The sequence below is a fragment of the Oryctolagus cuniculus genome, chromosome 5, assembly GCF_964237555.1.
Source record: "Oryctolagus cuniculus chromosome 5, mOryCun1.1, whole genome shotgun sequence".
NCBI lineage: Eukaryota > Metazoa > Chordata > Mammalia > Lagomorpha > Leporidae > Oryctolagus > Oryctolagus cuniculus.
Window position 1 is genome coordinate 38,574,932 of NC_091436.1, and position 23,677 is coordinate 38,598,608.

Consider the following 23,677-nt stretch of genomic DNA (forward strand, 5'->3'; position numbering starts at 1 on the left):
ACATGAGAGCTATAGAAACAGGGAGTCTTAGGACTTTACAAACCACTGAGAAGAGAACCCTTATCCTGGAGCACCCTTGCTGGTGAAAGAACAGCTCACAGGGAAATACATCGTTTTCTGCAGATCTGATGGAACCTGACCCAACCAGCTTCCACCTGCACAGTGTATGGAGTTAAGTGCCAACTTCAAATGACTCAGGGAAAAGTACTTCTATTTCACCCCATGACAGTTGTGGAGAAAAGACAAAAGTCATTCAACACCATGCACATATCTGTTGTCTTTAAATTAAAAAAAGAATGAAATATATTTTAGAGATAATTCGGTAGAATTTTCCTGAAGCGAGAGTCTGAAAACCAGATACTGTAGTAGTATCCTGGGTTCCAGACAAAGCTGGCCCAAGGCAGTCAACATAAAGACATACCCTATTAGAGTAATTGAACTGTAAAATAGCAACAACAGAAAACCTCTGGCCAGCTAATAGGAAAAAAAAAACAAGTCTTTTCTTTAGGGGTGAAAGAAAATCAGCAGACTATAGTTTTCTCTACAGCTGCATTTATGTTCAGAGGAAAATGGAGCCTTTTCCCCCCCATAACTTCCCTCCCACCCGCAACCCAAACAACCTTTCTAAACAGCTTCCTAACTAAACAAAGGCAGGCAAATGAACACTGTCCTCTAGTCCATCAGGATACCTGCTTGATTTGTTGACAAAAAGGAGTGGATGTTTAATTGTTTTAACCAGTGATTGAGAACACAAGTAAATGGCAAACATCTGAAAGTAGAACACTGCAAAATGCATGCATTGTATGTTGAAACATCATCTTTATGACAAGCCTGCCCCTCCACTCCCTCCTACACATTGCATATTCACACAACTTTGCAGCTTGTGTAACCCCCATTGTGATATAAACTCATGAGCAAGTATGGCTTCTGCAAAGGGTAGCTGTTCTGTTGGTTCAAATCAGTGATTTTTTTTAACCATGGCTGCAATCATTTGGGGAACCTTTCAAAATACCCATGAAATTCTGATTTCTTTTTTTTCTTTTTTTATTTGTATATATCATGAACTTTTTTTTTTATTTTTAACTTTTATTTAATAAATATAAATTTCCAAAGTACAACTTTTGGATTATAGCTGCTTTTTCCCCCATAACCTCCCACCCACCTGCAACCATCCCATCTTCTACTCCCTCTCCCATCCTATTCTTCATCAAGATTCATTTTCAATTATCTTTATATACAGAAGATCAATTTGGTATATACTAAGTGAAGATTTCAAAAGTTTGCACCCACACAGATACACAAAGTATAAAGTACTGTTTGAGTACTAGTTATACCATTAATTCACATAGTACAACACATTAAGGACAGAGATCCTACAAAGGGAGCAAGTGTACAATGACTCTTACTTATAATGTCAGTAATCACCCGGGGCTCTTGTCATGAGCTGCCAAGGATATGGAAGCCTCTTGAGTTCACAAACTCCAACCTTATTTAGATAAGGCCATAATCAGAGTGGAAGTTCTCTTCTCCCTTCAAAAGGTACCTCCTTCTTTGATGGCCCATTCTTTCCACTGGGATGACTCACAGAGATCTTTCATTTAGGTTTTTTTGTTTGTTTGTTTGTTTTTTCCTTTTTGTTTTTGTTTTGCCACAATATCTGGCTTTCCATGCCTGAAATACTCTCATGGGCTTTTTAGCCAGATCCGAATGCCTTAAGGACTGATTCTGAGGCCAGAGTGCTGTTTAGGACATCTGCCATTCTATGAGTCTGCTGTGTATCCCACTTCCCATGTTGGATCGTTCTCTCCTTTTTATTTTTTTTATTTAGCAAATATAAATTTCCAAAGTACAGTTTATGGATTACAATGGCTTCCCCTCCCCCATAATTTCCCTCCCACTCGCACCCCTCCCATCTCCCTAGATTTAAATATTAATAATATTTTTCCCTAATTGTTTCAGCATTATTCTTTTTTTTGCATATAGCACATGTAAATATACATGAGAGTACTTCCAAAAGTTCATAAAAATGATGTTAAAAGAGAGTGTGCACATCTTACAAAGCTTTATATGTATAAATACATATAACTTCACACATATACATACATAAATATGTTATTTTCTTCCAAATCATTGAGAATAAGTTATATACATCATGGCACTTTGCCCTTGACAATCTATTTGCTAAGTACTGGGACATTTTCTTCCATAATTGCAGTACATTTTTCACTGTATATATTTATATTGATATATTTATTAACTAATCTACCATCTGTAGGCAAGCATTGTTATTGATAGCATATTTCCCCCCTGGTACAGGAGACAGTCAGGGGTCAGGAATTGTGTTTGTTATCCTGCTTTTTACCCTCTTTTAATCTCAACATTCCTCTATCTCTGCCTTTTTTACATTGATGCTTTGGAAAAGAAGAGTCATACACAAATACATTTAAAAAATTTCTAGGAAGTGTTTTTTCACTAGTGTTGTTTAAGTTCCCCTCCATTGGATCCAGGTTATGCATTCCTGGCCACAATATTTCAGGTGACATTGTGTCCTTCTTAGGACATCACACATGAAGGCATATGGAGCTCACTGGCCTTCATAGGTGATATTAATTTTTACCATAAGATGTTCTCTGATCTTTCCACCAAATAATCGCTGTCTTGTTTTCTTTATTCTCCCTTTCAACTAATAGGAACTGGGTAGAGGAGACACTTAGGATATACAAATTCCTAAAAAAAAGCATATCTTTTAAAGCTTACAGGTAAAATAATAGAAGTGTGAGCATATTTAACAGTACAAATTAAAACATTAAGAAACAGTGAAATTGATTAAAGCAGAGTGGAAGAGGAGAGGGTTTCAAGAGGAGAAAAGGAGAAAATATGGCTCATGGTAGAAAAAAATAAAATCTTAGCAGAGCAAATTGACCATATACTTACCTTTATAAAACTATATAAACAAATGAAAAAGAATTAGGATAAAGCTGTTAGGGGCTGGCACTGTAGTTCAGTGGCTTAACGCCCTGGCCTGAAGCGCTGGCATTCCATATGGGTGCCAGTTCTAGCCCTGGCTGCTCCTCTTCAGATCCAGCTTTCTGTTATGGCCTGGGAAAGCAGTAGATGATGGCCCAAGTGCTTGGGCAACTTTGCCCACATGGGAGACCTGGAAGAAGCTCCTGGCTCCTGTCTTTGGTTTGATGCAGCTCCAGCCGTTGTGGCCAATTGGGGAGTGAACCAGCGGATGGAAGACCTCTCTCTCTCTCTCTCTGCCTCTCCTCTTTCTGTGTAACTCTGACTTTCAAATAAATAAATAAATATTAAAAAAAAGTATAAGGCTGTCAAATGTATAGGTAAAAGGAAAACTTCACTTTACCTGTTGAAAGAAATGGATTTTCAGAATCTGATTTTTTGTGTAAGAGAGATACTTAAACAAATTGATTCAGATAGATTCCCAAATTTTTAAATGAACAGATATATGCCAGGATAAAGCAGTCAAAGAAGTCCAAAATCAAAGAATACATGTATGAAATATCTAACTGTACGAGGGAGAAAACTAAGGGAGATCAGTGATAAATAGGAAGAAGAGGAGGGACTTGAGAGAAGAGAGAAAGAAAAAAGTATTAGGCCAGGATCCTAGAATTAACAAACATGGAATTCAGGTCAAAGGACATTCAGTGAGTCAGCACTGAAAAGCACAATTCACAGTGAAGATATAAATAACACAACAATAACATTCACAATGTAGAATTTACACAGACCCAAGGAGATATAAACAGAAATACACTAAGGAGTTTGAATTTATTTCTTATTCTCTGAGAGATCAAGTAAATAAAATAAAAAAAAAGGGAATGAGCTAATAACATAATTACTTGTTAATTTTTAATAATTGATAACCAAATAACCAAATTAATAATTTGATATGTTCAAAATATGCACACTTTTTTTCAAGTACTTATGATACAGAATAGGAAATTAAGATATATTAGATGACTGTACAAGAATAGACAATTTCCAAAAGACAAAAGTAACATTTTTCTGGCACATTTGAATAAAATGAAATTAATTGCAAAATCAGGTTTTTTAAAATTTTTAAATTTTTTATTTTTTATTTATTTTTTTGAAAGGCAGAGTGGACAGTGAGAGAGAGAGACAGAAAGAAAGGTCTTCCTTTGCCGTTGGTTCACCCTCCAATGGCCGCCGCGGCCGGCGCGCTGCGGCCAGCGCACCGCGCTGATCCAATGGCAGGAGCCAGGTACTTATCCTGGTCTCCCATGGGGTGCAGAGCCCAAGGCCTTGGGCCATCCTCCACTGCACTCCCTGGCCACAGCAGAGAGCTGGCCTGGAAGAGGGGCAACCGGGACAGAATCTGGCTTCCCGACCAGGACTAGAACCCCTGTGTGCCGGCGCCGCAAGGCGGAGGATTAGCTTAGTGAGCCGCGGTGCCGGCCTGCAAAATCAGTTTTTAAAAAAGCCCTTCCAGTTTTGAAATAAAAATTGCAGAGTACCTAGAAAATGTAAGCATAACACTATAAATCACTCCTAAAGAACATATTTAAGTGAATGATCAGAGGACGGTCTCTTGTCTAGTAATATTAATAGGCAAAATCTCTTATCTATTTATATTAATACAAGTGAAACAATAAAAAGAAAATGAGCAGTTGACCAAAAGATTTGGGAGAAGAAGAGCAAACCATGATAAGTAAAACAGAAGGAAGTAAAACAAAAGATAAAAGCAGAAATGTCTAAGTTAGAAAATAGTAGGATCAATTCCGCTTTTTTTGGAGGAAACAATAAACTAACAAAAAAAAGAAGTTACAAAATAAGAAATGTTAAGAAGATTCCCTGGAGCAGTCATCTGAGGTCTGGCATATTTGGAGTTGAGGAAGGGGGAGTAGCTCTCATAAGACTTTCTCAGTTTCTTTAACAAACATCAGTTTGTTTAGATTTTCTCCATCTTCTGTGGCTAGTGTTGATAAATAATGCATATCTAGATTATTCATTGCATCAGCTCAAAGAAAATACTTTCGTGATACTTGGATTGCAGAGACTCATGACTTACGGAATAGAATGTTAAGTGGAACCCTTCTCAACTGTGTGTGATTGAATGTGGAATCCTAAAAGTAAAAGCAGTAAGTCCTCTGGGCAAGCAGGATATAAACCCTACACAGCAGCAAAAACAGGCCTGCTGCCACCAGCCTAGCTCTGTATTTATCAGAAATATGGAGATACTTGGAAAGGACCATAAATTAGTCATCAGTCTAGGGAGGCATGCAGAGGCTTTCCCCCCCAGGATATGAAAGGAAGACTTTTTTCATCCATTCCCAAGCCACATGAAGAGAATTTCCACAGGACTGGGCATGAGGCAGAGAACTAGCAATTCATGCTGTGCTGATCTGCCCTCTGTGCTTTTTGGCTTAGGAGAGAGGGATCAGATGTGGGCATAGCAGCTTGGACACAACTCCCCTCCCACTGTTTGATGTGAAAGGATGGGTAAAGCGGTTACAGGTTGAGCATCCCTAATCCCAAAATCCCAAATCTGAAATACCCCTAAGTAAGTCCAAAGCATTTGGAGTACTACATTGATGTCCCAGGTGATACCGATGGTTCACTGTACATAAATATTTTTCATGAAAAAAATATTTTTAAAGATTATTTATTTATTTGAAAGTCAGAGTTACACAGAAAGGAGAGGTGTATGTGGGGGTCTTCCATCTGATGGTTCACTCCCCAGTTGGTTGCAATGGCTGGAGCTGCACCGATTCAAAGCCAGGAGCTTCTTCCGGGTCCCTCATGTGGGTGCAGGTGCCCAAGGACTTGGGCCATCTTCTACTGCTTTCTCAGGCCATAGCAGAGAGCTAGATAGGAAGTGGAGCAGCCGGGACTAGAACCAGCGCGCATATAGGATGCTGGCGCTTTAGGCCAGGACATTAACCCACTGTGCCACAGCGCCAGCCCCATGAACAAAATTATTAATAATATATCAATTTACCTGCCAGCTGTGTGAAAACTGTGTATAGGAAACATAAATGAATTTCATGTTTAGACTTGGGTCCCATCCCCAGGCTATATCATTCTGTGCACATAGATAGGCGAGGCCTGAAAAAAATCCAAAACCCCAACACTTCTGCTCCCAAGATTTTGGATGAGTGACATACAACCCTTACTTCAGAAAGCAGTAGAACTCAAGTAATCTGATACGGAGGATGATGTAGCAAGGTCTAGGGTAAATTTCCATGCAATTGCAGCAGTGTTTCCTTTGGGAACAGGGATGCCTTGCAGTCACCAGTCCCATCCTGGACTAATTCACCAGGACCAGCTAGAGGCAAAATGCCTTACCTGAGAGACCTTTAGAAGACCTGTTTCCTTATAATCTCATTTCCATGCGAAATGACACTCCTACCAGCGCCATGGCCATTGACAATCACCATGACAACATTCAGAACAGAGCACAAAAGAACGAAAAGTATGTGACTCCCTTTCTGGAAATTGTGTCACCCCTCTCCCAGAGAATCCATGAATATCCCACCCCACTTGTCAGCATATCCCCCATTCCTCTTGCCATATAGCCAGGACTCCTCAGCCCCCTGCAGGCTAGGAAGCTGACTTGCCAGCTAGCCTCCAACTTCTCCATTCTTTGGTCACTGAATACAGCCTGTGCTGTTGATGTCCAGCTTTGGTTTTATTTTATGGGTCCCTCCCCAAAGTGGGTAACTTTGCCAATAACATGCAAGGTCACTGGCTGCCAAGGCAGTCACTAAGGTGAGAACCCCAGGTATGCACTGCCGGAGCGGAGCAGAAAGGCGCATCTCAGAGGTGAGATAAGCAAGCCACGGAGATCCCACTGACAACCAAGTGAGGACCAAAGTCAGCTGAGCAGACAGAGTCACACACCCGTCCTTCTCCTGCTACCTCAACCCAATCCACTGAGAGAACTGACTAAGTGCCCTCCCCACTCTGAGTGTGGAGGTCTGGTTGGTCCTGGCTGGGGCCAGGAATAGCTGAACATTACGTTGGATAGAAGTTTTAAATGGACTTAACCGGACTGGAGTTGTTGTACCTGAAAACGGCAGGGGTGCTCTGGCTTCTGCATAAGATGTCCTTAAGTGACAGAGAACGGGGCATTCTTTAGCTCCTGTGGGGGCAGTGATGGAAGAAATTCATCCAATTTTTGCTGCAATTTCCTGAGTTCAGACTGTTCAATGACATTTAACTGAAATAAAATCTGGAAGCAGGCTATTGTGAACTTGGATACTTCAGACCTCTTGCTTCTAGGAGCTGTTAGATTTAAGTTGATAACTTATGGCTTAATATGAAGATTTCATGTCTCAACATTTGCAAAAAAGTTAAAAGTGAATGAGAAGCAGACTGAGCTGAGCCATGCCTCTTAAGACATTTTTTAGCCTTGATATATGTGCAATTCATAAGCAGAAAATCCGAATATGAACTAATTGACTAAACGTGTGTCTGATATCACTATTTTGTAATGTATGTAGGGTGACCTTGTCTGAATACCTGACTGTATTTTTACTTACCAGTTGTTTTCTTTCTCATATGTAACCACACAAAGGAAGTTAAAGCAAAAAATAAAATCCCAGTTGCTTGTTACCATAGAAATAGCTATATACATAATATGAATTACCCAGATGTATTCCACTGTAGGGGTCATTTCACTGGTCTGGCGGGAAGTATCCAGAAATGTGTACTCATAACCAATGAGCAGAGCTCCCAGACTATGTCCTGGCGTCCTCTGCCATTAGCCTAAGTGTAATCACTGCTTCCCGTGGAAACAGAAGCTCCGGTCTCTCTGCGTGACTCCACAAGGCGGTGAGCAGCAACCTCCCTTCCTTTTCTTCCTACTCCACTTAAAGCTGTGTTTTACTCACTTGCTCTAGCTAAAAACAGCTCATTGGTAAGTTGTGTTACCATGACTTAATCCTTCAAGACTAAAATAAAATACAATTATGCTTCTTTGTGATGAAATTATATAGGCAGGGCCAGGCAGGTGTGGAGAAAACTTTCTGGCTTAGCTGCAGTGCATGGTCCTTCTGATTGAATGGAATACAGTGACAACAGCACAGACCTTGCTAAAAATATTGCTTTCCCCACTTAACTTCCGGGTAACTGTATTAGACTTACAGGGGTATTTTCTCTACTCCATCCCTCTGCTGAGGTATGAATGGCAGTGACGAGTAAGGAAATAGTATAACACATATTCTAACAAGGTAAACAGGAACACTTCCAGACATTTACAACAGAAGGAATTTAATGAAGCTGATGAGTGGAACAATCAGTGGGGGCTGAGAGTTCCCACAAGGGATAGGAGGAGACCAGGGCTACTGCAGGTAGGCACACCCACTCTGAGGACAGCCCACCAGTACAGGATAAAGAGGAGGAGGTGGTGTTGCCACTAAGGTGACCATTTGTCCAGTTTGCTGAGAACCTCCCCAAGTTTGGCATGAAAATCGTGAGATCCAGGAAACCCCTCATTCTTCAACGAGGTCAGCCTCATCACCATAGCCCACAGTGTGGCCCCATGAAGCTAGGGTAGCGATGCCTGTCTAATGGGAGCCAGGGCCCAGCAGGAGATGCAGTGACTACGGCAGAGGTGCTTCTGGACAGAGACTGATGCAGCAAAAGATATACTGGAATCTTCCTCCTCCCAGCCTACCCGTTGCTCGTATGTGTCTCCTATTTCCTAACCAACTTGCCATCAGCTGACATGGAGCCTTCTCCTACATAAAGCCTAACAGGGAATGGTTCAGAGTGGATCAGGGGGTGAACAGGCCCAGACTTGGATCTAAATGGTGGCTTGGCAAGCTCTTTCACCTCTCTGAGATTTGGATTCTTGTCTGTGTAGTGGTTACATAGTAGGTAGTTGTAAAAAATAAATAAAAAAAAAGATCTGTAAAGTGTCTCATCTACAGCCAGGTGTACTGTAGGCCTTTGAGAGATGGTAGAGTGGTGGGATATCTTTGAAATTTTAACTATTAGTTTTTATTTTGGCTTTTCTTGTCAGGAAAGATATGAGGTCCTGAGTCTCTTCCTCATTTTTGCTTTCCAATACTTTAGGCTCCTGGGTGTGGAAAAACCAGGCAAAATGAAAGCAAGAGGTCTAAAAAAGGGCAGATATTTCTTCCCAGACTCCCCATCTTCCAAACCCCAGCAGTTGACCTAGTCATCAGCAAAGGATTAGAAGAGTTTGGAAGACATAGAGTAACCACCTTAGTCCTCAAGGCCAGAGCCTTGAGGTGCCTCCACAACTCCGATAGGATTGTGGCATCTCACAGGAGAACAGAATTGTGAACTTCCCAACCAAAACCCCAAGGAGAGACTGATGCTCAGAAAGAGGAAGTGTCTGCATGGGGACTGACGGGCTCTGCCTGGGTGTCCCGGTGAGCCAGCGGGGCCCTCATGCAGCAGAGGCAGCGTGGACCATAGGAGGCACCTTGGGAGCATAGGCGTGTGAAAGTCTAACAACACGTTTTGCTCCCTGTATTCTAGTGAAAAGTTGTTAAACTAGAGATTGTAAGAAGAAAGCACTGTAGGACAGACACTAACAGCCGACACGTCCAGAACTCACAGGTCCTGTGTTATTTATGGGGGGTGGGGCCAAGTTGGGGTTTGATCTGCAGTGGGCAGTTGCTGTTTTTGGCTCTCAGCCTCTGCATCCAGGCTAAGCCAGTTAGCACATCACAAGCTCCGCATGATTGCCTCAGTGGTAGCCACAGTCTCAGGATAACAACTTGCTATTTAGCTATTTCTGTTGGATGGAAATAACTCCCACGTAGCTTCATGCAGTGAAAGAGAATGGAGTCAACACCACAGAGGTAACTGAAGTAAAGACAAAAAAAAATCAGGTCCTGATGGCATTATTTAGACCCTCCAATGAAGTACTTGAAACTGTTTCCAGAACTTGGCTTTACAGTTTGAGTCAGTGTATTCCTTTTGTGTTTAACTCCAGCACTGTTGAGCTTTTGTCACTTGCATGGGAAAGAGTCCTAACTTATACAATGTTCAACCAATTTATTTACTACTCCATGTAACACTGGGTGACTCAGCCTCCTTTGAAAACAGGAGGATTAAATGAGGCACGTTATCATCCTCAATTTCATGGTCTTCTGTAAATGTTCATTTTCCAGAAGTATTGCCTCATGTTCAAAGACTTCAAGTATCAGATTTCAAATATTAGAGTTGACAACATAGGTTCTAATCTTAATGCTGTCATTGGCTATGCTTATCCCTTCTGCATCTAACCTCCTTTGTATATAAAATTGGTTGGTATTCATCATATAGGTTCAATACGTGGGTTAAATGAGTAATTGTTGCTAAGTGCTTAAAACAGTACCCAGCTTAGGGGTTAGCATTGTGACTAGCAATGCCACATCCCACATCGGAGTGCCGGTTTGAGTCTCAGCTGCCCTCTTCCAATCTAGCTTCATGTTAATGCTGCTGAGAAGACATTAGAGGATAGCCCAAGTACCTGGGCCACCCACATGGGGGAGACCAAGATGGAGTTCCTGCCTTCTGGTTTCGGCTTGGCCAGATCTGGGTGTTGTAGCCATTCGGGAGTGTGGGTAGTAGATCTCTCTGTCTCTCTCTCTCTCTCTCTCTCTCTCTTTCTCTTCTTTTGCCATTCTGCCTTTCAAATAAATAAATCTTTTTCAAACTCAAAATACTAGCAATAACAACATCAACAACAAAAACAAACAAAAACAGTGCTCAGCGTATAACCAGAATGAAACACTTGGTAGCTACTACTAAATATAATAGCATTGGGTTTTTGACAGAGTAGATGCTTGATCAAATTTTTGTGAATTTGAAAGCTGAGAAGACTTGGTTATGTAGTGGGTATGGTGCTGGCTTTGAAGCCAAGAGAACTTAGCTCATGCCCTACTCCTGCTACTCATCTTTTCATTGACCTTTGAAAAGTCACTTAACCATCTGGATCTCAGACACAAAGGGCCACCAGTATCGTTTTTTTTTTTTTTTTACTGTGAAATGTAAATAGTCTTGTTTGAAAAACTCAGCTTTTTGTTTCATGATGTGATAGGGTTGCTGCTTTGAATGGGATAATTTTATAACCACTATTAAAGCAGTGGTGTCCAAATGGGCAGATCATTAACATCATGGAAAGAGCTTTTGCATTAAACGGATCCCAGGACCCACTCCTATCAATTCATCCTGAGTAGGCTGTGGGTGAGACCTGAGAATCTGTGTTTGAGACAATTTCTCAGATGATACTGATGATCACCTAGGCTGGGTAATTCACTGGTGAGATGCAACTCAGGAATAGACTCTTCAATAAAAAATATTAAATTAAAAATGGTAAGAAGCATTTTAGAGAAAATTGTTCCTGCATATATAATAATAGAATATTCACTCAGGAATTATGCAAAGATTGTGTAATTTGACCCATGGATTTATCAATCACCAATTTCCCAAATCTCTTGATGTTCCAAGGTTTAATAGATTTGTTCAAAGTCACACATTTTGTAAAATAGCTGAAATTGGAAACTGGGTATTGACTTCACTTTGCATTTCCCCATATTATCATTTCCACAGAACACTCATGAAATGTGCTATCAGCTTCAAGACATACAAGCTACGACTTCAAGCCATTCTCTGAACGTGGTTCCCACTTCTCTAGCCCAGCAAAATGGCATCCAGGGGTATAATCTGGTCTCTTCCCTGTATTCTTTTTTAAACTCAGGGATGAGTCGCTTGTCTGGGAAGGGAAGGAGGCAAAGACTTACTGAATGCTGATTCTGTCACCTGATTCGAAATCACTGAGGCTACAGTAAGATGCTGTCGCTACAAGGACGATCCTATTAGGATGAGCTTCCTGCGGCCTTGGTGGGGGTTCTGGGAAGGTTTGTTCTGCTATTTCTGCTATCAGACTTCAGATGTGACCATCTGCCAAGTACCCTTTGGTTTTCACACATATTTCACTCTTCCCTGACAGGAGGGAATGGATGAATAATCTTTTTTGAATGTGGGGAGCAAAACAGATCCCTAAATCCTGTTCTTATTCAAACACGTAATTGGCATTCTTAATTTAAAAATGTACTTATTTAAAAAAAATCATTAGAAAGTATTCTAGTCTAAGTTGTGTATTATATTCTTATTCATTTTTGAATCATCACTAAGAAAATGTTATTGTTTAAAGGTTACTGACAAATCATGCATATGTCTGAAATATTATTTCATTTTGATATAATTTATTTCATCCGTGTCTTTATATTGGATTTTAGTTGAAATTATTATAGATACGTCTAAATCCACGCATTGTTTTTGTTCTATAATGAGGAAGTCAACTAGAAGAATGATGAAAATATCTGAATGGACTCCTTTAAGAATTTTCAGAGACAATTTGGCTTTATGAATGTAATATGAGAATATTACATGCCCACTGGGCACTTTAGTGTTGCACAAATAACAAAATATTGCATATAATGCTTTTGATGCACTTTGTCCTGCCACCTCTGTATTGAAACTAGAGTGTTGCAAAAATAATATGAGAATCTAAAGGCTCCAGTTAATGTCCTGTGAGCAGCTGAGCTGTCTGAAGCAGATTAATCTCTCTAGAACTGAGTTTTCTCCATTTTTTTTTTTTTTTTGGACAGGCAGAGTTAGACAGTGAGAGAGACAGAGACAGAGAGAAAGGTCAGGTCTTCCTTCCGTTGGTTCATCCCCCAAGTGGCCGCCATGGCCAGCGCTGCGCTGATCCGAAGCCAGGAGCCAGGTGCTTCCTCCTGGTCTGCCATGCGGGTGCAGGACCCAAGCACTTGGGCCATCCTCCACTGCACTCCCGGGCCACAGCAGAGAGCTGGACTGGAAGAGAAGCAACCCGGACAGAACCGGCGCCCCAACCAGAACTAGAACCTGGAGTGCCGGTGCCGCAGGCAGAGGATTAGCTTAGTGAGCCATGGCGCCAGCTCCTCCATTTTTTTTTTAAATAGGAATAAAATATTCATCCATATTTTAGTGGAAATGTACGGATTAAGTGGCATAATTTGCGTGCAAGTAGTTGATAAAACTCTTTTGCAAGTGTGAAAGATTATAATCATGCTGTGAAGTCTCATAAGGCATTCTGGCTTTGGGAGGATAAGGAATTTCTTATCTGCAATAATCATTATTATCTCAATAAAACTCCCTATTTGTTGTGCTTTTTGTAAACTCAAAGCAAGTTCACATATATTATCAATTTTATCCTCAGCATGCCCAGCTGTCTGATAGGGTGAACTTGACTTTCCTTATTTTATAAAAGAAGTGACTAAAAAGAAAATTTTTTCATTAAGTAAGAGTTTTGCTATCTCAGCGAGAATCCAGGCTAAGACTTTAGGGAGTGGAACTCCGCCTCTGTTTTTCCTGCTCTTCTTTCAAGGTTCCCTCTGGGGAGAGGGGGTCTTTGTCAACATTCCCCACAAATAACTTCCTAGGTACAGAGTTACGAAAAAAGAGAAAGCAGATATGTGGTCATTTATGTTCCCATGTAACTATTTGCTTTTGGGGTGAAAGGAACCATCTTTTCCAGGATGTATCCAGAGGCAGAGAGACAGGTGCTCCCCATCATTGGCCCTACTCTGTCCCCTGGTGATTCTGAGGCATCTGCCACGTGGTTGAACTCGGGAGAGTCTACATAGCATAGAAAGGTTGTGCGTGCTCTTCCAAACAATGAAGATAAGACAAGTGAAGAAGGTGTAGCATGACACTTCTGTCTGGTGAGCCTCTCTGTGAGCACTCTTTTTTAGGGACTTTGAGGGGCATAGGAAGCTAGAAGGACACACACAGCTTCCAGCCCTGTTATATGAACTTGGTAGTTCAGGCATGGGAACAAACAAGACTCTGTGTGATCCTGGTCTTGCGGCCTTCAGGGATGATGCTGGAAAATTACAAAAGGCAGGGCCAGCATTGTAGAGCACCGAGCTAGACCACTGCCTAGCACTCCAGGTGAATGGCCATTGCAGCCTTTTGCGGAGTGAACCAGCGAGTAGAAGCTCTCTTGCACTTTCTCTGTCTTTCCCTCTCTCTGTAACCTTGCCTTTCAAATAAACAGATAAATATTAAAAAAAAAAAAAAAAAAAAAAAACTACTGAAGGCTTGAAGTTAAGGGCAATGTCAACTAGAGCAGGCAATGCTGGCACCCAGGTCAGTACTGGATCTGGAAGGCAGAATCCCAAATATTTCCAAGAGCAGGGCTTTTTGTGTGGAAGCACAGGAGGAGGCCATCCCAGTATGCCAGGAGACATAACAGAAGTGAAGAGATGTCTTGGTACAATGAGCATTATGGGATACAGAGGAATATGTGGTCATTAGATCATAGATGACTTGAATGTGAGGTTAAGTAAATTAATTTATCAGCTGTTTCATTTTATTTGAACACACATATCAGTAAAATTTCCAGATAACTCCCTTAAAAATACGACTGGCCATGCCTTGTTCCACAGTGGGTTAGGGTACCGAGAATCTTGACTTGTAATGCCACCCCTAACTGTCGGCAGCTTCATGATCACCTTCTGTAGCAGGACAGCTGGGGGCCCTGGGACTTCCATTTGGTGTTTGCTTCAGATGAACTTAATGTGTTGCAAATACCTGCCATAGATTCATTTCTATTTCTACTGAGAAGTTTTTCTTCCAAATCTTTAAATGTGCCATCTCGCTTGTCTGATTTTGGTTTGAAAGGAGATGCTAGTTTAACAAATTGCCTCATTAGTGGATTCTATAATAGGAGCAGTTACTAATGCTGCCTACTTCACCCAGGTGCTAAGACACCTTTTGTTGTCACAGCATTGATGTGAGTCAGATACTAATAATGGTGTCCTTTGTTTTTATGAGAGATGAAACGGAAATGAAATGCTTCTCAGAGTGTCACTAGGTAACAGAATATATCTGGGATTTTTCACTCTGTAGGTTGACTCTCTCTTTCCTCTATTTACAGCCATAATTGTAGCTATCCATGGTGAAAAGAGTACAGGGTGCAGACTCTGGGTGTGTGTGTGTGGGGGGGGGAGTCCTTTGTCTATCACAGAATACATAGAAGACTTCAGAAAAGTGACTTGATTCATTTCTGCCTCAATAATATTACTGATAAAATGAATAACTGTAAACAAATTCAAAGTGAAGAACTTCATAAATGAAGGGAAACTGAATCCCTTTGTTAAGTACCTACTATGTAACAGGAACAGTTCTACTGCTTGGGAGTTTAAAGATAGGAAAATATGGTTTTGTCCTCAAAGTGTTTTGCAGGAGAATAGACAAAAAACCAAAGCTGTTGTGAAACTTAGAAAAATGATGCCCAGAGCACTATGGGAATGTGGGATTAAGGCTCCAAAAATTTGAGGTTACCTTCTCATTGTATGAGGTACTGACTGACAAGTATGAGAGAGATTCAAAAAGTTCTTGGAGACCATGTATTGTCGTTTAATGTCATTTGTTCGTGAATTTTTCAAAGTCCCCTCATCTATGTTCAAAGTGCTAACTGGATTCCGTATCAGACTCTTTTCCACAGCACAACACAACTGTCATGAAACAACAAGTGTGGGTATAATAAAAGGAACTAAAGTCACTGAGAGCAGTTTAAAAAAAAACAACAACTTTTTAATTCACGTGAGCAGAACAACCTAGTCACGAACATATCCTTTCAAGAAAAGCTATTTGGGTTTAAATCCTAGCTCTGCCTTATTAAATCAGTCATTTAGGCAAGTTCTTCCACAAACTGTTTTCATATTTATGAAACGGAGAAGACAACTAATGTGATGCATAATAGGTTTGCTGGAAGTAGTAAATGAGAATGAAAGCTAGGTGTTTTATAGGCAATTTATATACTTATTTTTTTTAATTTCTAAGATTGCAACACCTTGTCATCTTTCAAACTATAACAAAAATAGCTTTTATATTTCACTTCAGTTGTATTTAATACACACATTGCCAGGAATTCTGTCTCATTTCTCTTTGCTTATCAGTAGGAACCATGAGTTAATGGAGGGCTGGCTGTTAGAGCAGTAATGTTAACAATGCTGACATTGGCCTGGAGTCTGTAGCTCTAAAGTGGGGAAGGCAATCAGGCTCTGGACCAAAAGATGTGACTGAGAGCTTCTTTACAAGATAAAATGCATCATGAAAGCGCTAGGGGTTGTTCCCATCTGCTATGAATAATCCTCCCAGCGCACGATGCAGATCAAGGCACTTCCTTTGCCTGGATTGTGTAGGTGGCCCTCCCACTGTCAGATCTTAGATGACACACATATTCTATCAGCTGTGAGAGTTTCAACAGCTATTTTCCTAACAAAAGGAAATTTCAAGGATGACTGCATAGACAGAGGAATTTAGAGTTCCACAGTCCAACTTGACCTGCCCTTCAGAACCACGATGCTTTTACACCTGTAACCTCTGTTTTATATTAAGGCTAAGTAGCTCACTTCGGATGAGACCCCTAAATCCCAGGTGAAATGAGTTTCTCTGTAGATGCCTTAGGCATAAACTGTCAGGTTGTCCAGAGTTCCATTACGCCCTGTTTAACAACAGCCATGCACACACAGATGTCCTCCTGGATGGAGTTCTTCCCCCTCATTTTCACTGTCCCCGCCCCCTCCCTCATCTCAAATAGCAACTTGTACAAACCAGTGATGAAGGTCATTGTAAGAGTGAGGAAACTGAATCCCAGGTATTTGAGCATATTGAGCCTCCTTTCCCAGATCCTAACTCAGTGTTCAATGCTTTTCCCACCACCTTGTACTGACTATAATTTTTTCAATGCTCTCATGGGATCTGAAACTTCTGAAATTTTTGCTCTGTTAATCATTTATTCAAAACAAAATTCAGAAGTCAAAATTCACACTAACACCAGATATAAAAATCATGATTCACAATACCAAATGTCAAGATAGTAATTATAAAACTGCAGAAATCACAGCATGGTATTAGTTCGTGGATAAAAGTTGGTATTGATTAAGTCAGGGAGCAAAGTCATGTGGATAGGACATTATAAAGCTGTGGGGAAAGGATTTAAGAAATACTCAGGAAAATTAGATTCAATTTGAATTGATGTAAACTTGAATTGCTACATTAAACAATGCTCACAAGTAAGTTAGAAGTGATTAAAGACACAGTGTTTCATATAAAAATTTTACATTTGTAAATATTGGAGAATATCTCTGTGACCTTAGGCTGGATGAAAGGTTCTTAAGAAATATCCAAATATAAAGATAAAAAAGTGAAAATATTAAAATTTTAACCTTTACTGCCACTGAAGATATACAGCCACACTTCAAAGATAAATCATAAACTGGCAGAGGCATAAACAAGGATTAATATCAAAGTAAATTTGTAAAAAAAAAACACAGAAAAATCAATATGAAATAAACACAAATAACCCATTAAAATGAGCAAAATATAAATAATTTTGATGATCTGTGTCTATCTTAAAATTTGCTGTTTATTGGTAAAGTTGACATCTTTTCACTTACTTGTTATTTGTGGTCTTTGCTTGTCTTCCTGCTAAACTATGGTCTTTTAGCCTTTGGTTTGTTGAACTCTTTATTTAGTGGAGAACGAAGCCTTTGAGTATAATGTACAATGAAAATATGTTATCTCAAAAATAAAAAATAAAAATTAAAAAAATAAATCAAGAAATTATCTGAAGGAAACTTTCAGATGGAAATGTTACCTTGCGGATATCTGAATGACTGGCATGAGCATTAGACTGAGAGTATAATCTGATAAACATGCTTGTTATAAAAAATATGAAAGACTTCTTAAATATAGAGTAGAAAATCCATTCTTACAGGAACTAATTAGGCAGATTTGTTGTGTCAGATTGTTTTTGCTGCACTCTGCTCCTGTACAGTAAAGCTGAACTAATTAGTCTTAAGCTTTGAGAACTGGTCACAATGGTTATCTTATCTATTTTAAGTAGAAAAGAAATGGAACATGACTCTATTAATATGACTCCACCACCACAAAGCAGGAAGTCTCCATATAATGTCTTTAAAAACAACCAACTTGCCTCTCCCTGACATTATTAGGGCATCTTTCCATTGACATTATTTATGCAATTATGTGACGTTGTTGGGTGTGTGAATGTGTAGGTCCACAGAAATACCCATGGGGAATACATCTGTCTGACAATAGAATAATACTAATTGGCTAGAAACAAAACCCTCATGCCCGGAATACCAAAAGTACTGCAAAGCCTGGCTCAATAACTCCTCTTTCTTTAGATTTCAGTACTCCACAGAAATGACTGTTAATATATTTTCACCCTAAAGTGGCCAAATGCCACACAATTTAGAAGATTATAAATTCCTTACAAATTTTAGTCCAGTCTGGTCTTCCTATATAACTTGATATAACTGAGAAAACAAAGAAGTAACTAACATTCACTGAACACTGGCTTCCTTTGCACAATAGGCGGAATTTCTATCTTCTACCACATCTTACTAAAGTATCTCAAGAATACAACCAAGTAAATAGTCTCTGATTCATTTAAAAATCAAAGGTTAATATCTAAAATAAAATAACAAGGAATATTAAATAAAGAGATAGGCATTTGCAATAAATCAGTAACTTGAAAACAAAATAAAAACAAAAGTGGCAATATTAATATCAACTAAATTGTAACTTAGAACCAGAAACCTAAATGGGTCAGAAGTTTACTGTATCATGATGAAGTGTGCAGTGCACAAAGAAGCTCTTAGAATTAGGAAACTTTATACACCAAAAATAAGGCTCTGAAACACATAATATAAAATCTCTCCAAAGTTTAAGATTCTGACAAAACTCAAATAGCACTACAGAATTTATAATCTGGGGGCTGGCACTGTGGCACAGCGGGTTAACGCCCTGGCCTGAAGCACCAGCATCCCATATGGGTGCTGGTTCAAGACCCAGCTGCTCCACTTCCCATCCAGCTCTCTGCTATGGCCTGGGAAAGCAGTAGAAGATGGCCCAAGACCTTGGGCCCCTGTACCCACATGGGAGACCCAGAATAAACTCCTGGCTCCTGGCTTCGGATCGGCACAGCTCCAGGCATTGTGGCCAGTTGTGGAGTGAACCATCCGATGGAAGACTTTCTCTCTCTCTCTCTGCCTCTTCTCTCTCTGTGTAACTCTGACTTTCAAATAAATAAATAACTCCTTAAAAAAAAGAATTTATAATCTGTTACAGAATTGGATTTTAGGAAGCCAAAGTATGTACGCTTGTAGTCAATCTGAATGAATATAAAACAATGCATGATATCAAGGTATTTATAGAATTTTATATCCTAATTGCAAAAATGCATACGACTTTTAAAAGTTCGTATTCATAGAAAATAGACGAATAAATTTATTTTGATGCAAATAATTTTTGAAGGACATGCACAATCTTTACATAATATACATACCCCATGAACTTTTTGAAGTCTCACCACACATTTGAATTTCAAAAAATATTGCACCCAGAGACTTATTTTTAATTAAATTTTCCATAGACTTTTTTTCTGTGCTCTTTTATTATTCTCTTAGGTCCTGAAACATTCACAAAACTGAATTACATGCTTACCAAGAAAAAAAGCTTTAGTGCATTCCTCTAAGTAGAGATTTTACAAGGATGGCCTTTGTTATACACAGCGAACTAGAAAAACTAATAATAAAAAATAAAAACAGAGAAACAAAATATGTTTATAATTAATTTCTGGGTGATAACAAATGAAATACAAACCAAAATAATGATTGAAAACTAAAAGGATAAAACTTCTGATATAAAAATAATCAGTGTCAAGGAATAAAACTTACAATCCTTCAAGGTCCAAGCAGAGAGGAAAGGCAGGAAACATCTGTTGTAGGACAATAGAGTTTGGGGAAGAATGAGAATTATTGGGAATAGGTGCTAGGCTCAGATAATTAAAAAGTGCAAAGAAAAGCAATAGAAGAAATAAGGAGAGAGAGGGAGTTGCAAAGGGAGGGGCGTGGGGGTGGGGTGAGGAAGGAAGGAAAGGAGGGAGGGAGGGAATGAGGGAGGGAGGGAAATTAAATGTGAACTAATAAAACATGCTTGTGGTTAATGTATTTGTGGTATCTGTTCTATTAAATACAAATGGAGAATCTAAATAATAAGCTTAAAGAAAGGTGATAAACTCAATACATGTTTTGTGGTAATATGGAAGAAAATAATGCTTGATCCCTACTTCACACTGTTTAAAAGGAATTTCCAGGTGAATTAAAATCTGAATGTAGACTAAATATACAGAGAGGTATTGGAAAAAATACAGAAGAATATTTACTATTCCAGATTAGTTGTGGCTTTCCTAAGAGAAGAATCACTGATATTTTGCTATACAAAAATTTATGATTTCTATTTGATAAAAGATTAGTTACTAAGTCAAATTCAGGGATAGGAATTTAGTGTAGCAGTTAAGGCATTGGTTAAGATGCCTGCATCCCATATTGGAATGTCCATCTCAAACTTCCTGTTAATGTAGACTCTGGGAGGCAGCAGAGATGGGTTCCTGCCACCCAGGTGGGAGACCTGGTTGAGTTTCTGGCTCCTGGCTTTGGTTCTAGCTAGTGGACATTGCAGAAATTTCAGGACTGAGTAGTGGATGGAAGTGCATCCCCTCTCTGACTCTAAAATAAATAAATTTTTAAAAATCAAATAGAATGACAATCACTTTAAGTAACACTCTAACCTCAGAAACAGCCCTTAAGGCTTCCTAATCTGGCTAAAAATCCCACAAGAGTATTTCAGGCATGGAAAGCCAAGATACTGTGGCAAAAAATGTCTTACATGAAGGACCTCAGTGGGTGAGACCCCAGTGAAAAGAAGTGGTCATCAAAGAAGGAGGTACTTTTCTCTGAGGGGAGGAGAGAATTCCTACTTTGCCTATGGCCTTGTCTAAATACTAACAGGGTTTGTGGATTCAAAAGGCTTCCATAGCCTAGGCAACTCATGTTAAGAGCCTTGGGTGATCATTGACTTCATACATAAGAATGTTGTTAATTTGTCACTGTGTACTAACTTCCCATGCAGGACCTCTGTCCTCAAAGAGTTGTATTATAATTAAGTCTAAGTCCTTACATAAGATATATCATTCTTGGGTGCTTCTTTAAAGTTAATTAAGTTTCTTAAAAAAAAAAAGAAGTAAAATTAACTTCAAGATGCAATGACTTTTAACAACCCTTGTCTTAACTGTTAAGGAAATGTTTTGTTTTGTTTTGTTTTGTTTTGTTTTGTTTTGTTTTGTTTTTGGTGTGAATTGTTGAACTCTTCACTTACTATAGAGTTGGTTGTCTTAGTGGATAATGGGCCTGGGAATGGGCGAGGGAGGAGAGGAGGGGTGGGAGTGTGAGTGGGAGGGTGAATATGATGAGGAAAATTACTATATTCCTAGAGTTGTACTTATGAAATCATGAAGTTTGTATTCTTTAAATAAAAGTTTTCTTTGGGAAAAAATCAAATCCAGGGTGACTGAGGAAAAAGAAAACATGTATTTAAAAAATCTCAGATTTAAAGAGATCCTAAAAGTTAATGAAAATATAAATCTAGATAAAGAATATAAAAAAGGCATTGACAGAAAGGAATCAAATGTATAATAAACATGTCAAAAATGCTTGCCACACTAAAAGACTGGGCAACCTAAATTTTAAAAACATATCATTTTTAGTCTACCAAATTGAGAAAAATTTTCAAAGATTTTCAGTATCTAGTACCAGCAAGTGTTGGATGGGTACTCTCAAACCTCATAGTGAGATTGTTGATTTATATATGGCATTTTTAAGGAAGTAATCCTTATAGAATTTATTAACATGGAAATGTGCATAATTCTTAACCCACTTCTAGAAATAGTTATGACGGAAATAAAAGCATGAATACATTTGCAAGGGTTTCCATAACATTTCACCAGTTCCTCCATTTAGCTACCAATGGAAAAGTTTTGCAAAGCTACTTTGCCATGCATGTGAGCCTTCTTAGAATTACCCCACAGTTTCCAAATCAAGTGGTTAGATAATCTGTCTTACTGCATTTTCTCCTTTGACTTCCTCCTCACAGCTGAGACAAGGGGGTCTCTTAGAACTTTCTTATGTGAAGTTTTGCAACAGAGCATGAAAGAAACATGGTCTGTAAGATTCTTTGACTTGACTTAAAATCCAAGAAGCTCTTCTAAGGCCTATGTAGAGTGGATTAGAGGAAGCAGGGCAGGGAGATGAGCTTCCTTCAAACCTACCTGAAAGGGTAGAATGACTGCACTGGCATGGGGAGAGATCTGAGGAGTGCTTGAAATACAGTGTGGGCATTGTGTGAGCAACCAAACAGCAGGTCCAGCATGAAGGACCTTGCTTGGCTCTGAAAGCTGAGCATCATCAGGGTTGCCAGTATCTCTGATGTTGCCCTCATGGGAAGTGTAGCACAGGTGCAGCAGATGTGGGGCCAGGCAGGCAGGGTCGGAACCCCTGACACCTTGGTACTGTTCTATAGGCCAACAGTCTACAACTTACACAAATACACACACACACACACACACACTTTGGGTTGGGGCAGAAAGAAGAAGAAAACTACAAAAATCCTTCATACAGAATATCCATAGCACATGAGCCTGAGCACAGGGCCCGAGAATCACATGAGAAGTGGACTTACAGGAAATGGAAAGATGTGTATTGCTTACTAACCTGTGTTTGAGATTTATAATGATCACACTGCCTCTGTCTCCTTTCTAGGTGGCAGGGAATACTGAAGATGGCCTTCTCTCTTGATATTGAAAGAAAAGTATCCCTTCTCTTGACAGATAAAACTTCAGGGCTTTTCTCTCTTTTGTCCCTGGAAAAGAATTAAGACTTCTAAGTCTGCTTCTAAGAAAATGCTTTAATGGAAAATTCAAAGAAAAAAAAAAGCATCTGGCTCTGAAGTTAACAGTGGTTTTGCAAAGTGAAACTACAGATTAGAAAATGAGATCTATATTCCAGTTTTTAAATAGTTTGCAAGCAATTTCAAAGGTAGAAGGAACCACAGAGGAAAACTAATCATATTTTCCACTCCAAGGAAAAGTCATGTTCTCAGCATTCCTGTCAGGTGATCAAAGAACAAGTCCAGAAGCAGAGAACTTCATTGCTTCCCAGGCACCCATGTCTAATTGAGAACATATGCGGTGGTAAGCCAGTCTCTCTTATCCTGCCTTTCTGCATCAGACCTAACTCAAGTATCCTGTATGTCGTTATTCTGAATTCTGTTCAGTTGATTTAAATATATTCATTCAACACATTTTTACTGAGTACTATTCTAGGTGTTACCAAAAGAAGCAAGAACTTTGGGAGTCAATTAATGTTATGATACCTTTATAGCACAATGATTCTGTAAAATGGGGTTTATAATAACTACTTGAGAGACTCGTAAGAATAAAGTGAAATTCATCTAAAGCACTATGGCCTAGCAAATTATAAATTCTAAATAAATATTAGTGCTATCTTATTATTACTTGTGTTTTTATCAGCCTATTCTTCTAATTATAGAAGATATTCTCCTAGGAAAAAGTATAGAAATCTCTAAAAATGAAAATACAATCCTACAATCCATAGAAAACTACTTTTCTCTCTTCTTTTGTTGCTTGATTGTTTTTATAAATATCATCTTAGGTCAGCATACAATAACAAAATACCAACAACAGGGGAAATTAAACAATACACATTTGTTTCCCCAGGTTCTGGAAGCTAAA